The 768-nt window shown below is 54.2% G+C and overlaps 1 pseudogene; it reads left to right on the top strand.

Annotated features, from left to right (window-relative positions):
• Positions 1-768, top strand: part of LOC102494292 (retinitis pigmentosa 9 protein pseudogene) — a 2,861-nt pseudogene that overhangs the window by 1,741 nt on the left and 352 nt on the right.

Here is a 768-nt window from a genome sequence, read left to right as displayed (position 1 = left end):
AGGGGCCGCGAGGAGAAGCGGCGGCGGCGGGGCACGCAGCAGCTGCAGCAGCTCAAGCACCTGGAGTCCTTTTATGAAAATCCTCCTCCTGGGCTTATCAAGGAGGACGAGACCAAGCCAGAGGACTGCATACCGACGTGCCGAGAGCGTGCGAGGGAGCTCCTGGTTCACGCGCCAACGTGAGCCGGGAACGTGAAGGGGCTGTGGATGCCCCTGGGGAAGGAGGTCAAAGTCGGGCAATGTTGGCTTTGCAAACGTTATGGTCACCGAACCGGCGACAAAGAATGCCCTTTCTTTATCAAAGGCAACCAAAAGTTAGAGCAGTTCAGAGTCGCTCATGAAGAGCCCATGTATGACATTACAGGAGAGAATAAAAGACATGAAAAGGATATAAAGATACAGCAATTAATGGGAACCAGCAGTTAGCGTAATGGCTATGTCGCTGGACTCCCACGTAGTCGACCGCGGTTCGTGTCCCGGACCTGGTGGCTTAAAACTCACGCCAGGCATGTGTGCGTGTGTGCCCAAGATCCCGAGAGGAGAGTGGAGGAGAAGGGATTGCAGCGTGACCATCCCCCCTGGGGGGTGATTTCTCGCTTTCTGTCTCTATGTCTCTCTCTGTCTGTTTGGCGAGCGCACGTGCCCTACAGTGAAAATCTCTCCAAAAAAAAAAAAAAAAAAAGATACAGCAATTAAGACAGTTACTGGAGGGTGGGGACCAGCAGGTGGTGTGGCGTGGTGGTTAAGGCGCTGGACACTCCCACATGG

The sequence above is a fragment of the Tupaia chinensis genome, unplaced genomic scaffold, assembly GCF_000334495.1.
Source record: "Tupaia chinensis unplaced genomic scaffold, TupChi_1.0 Scaffold000067_1, whole genome shotgun sequence".
Taxonomy (NCBI): Eukaryota; Metazoa; Chordata; class Mammalia; order Scandentia; family Tupaiidae; genus Tupaia; species Tupaia belangeri.
The sequence above is the reverse complement of the archived record's forward strand: the minus strand, read 5'-3'. Positions and strand labels throughout refer to the sequence as shown.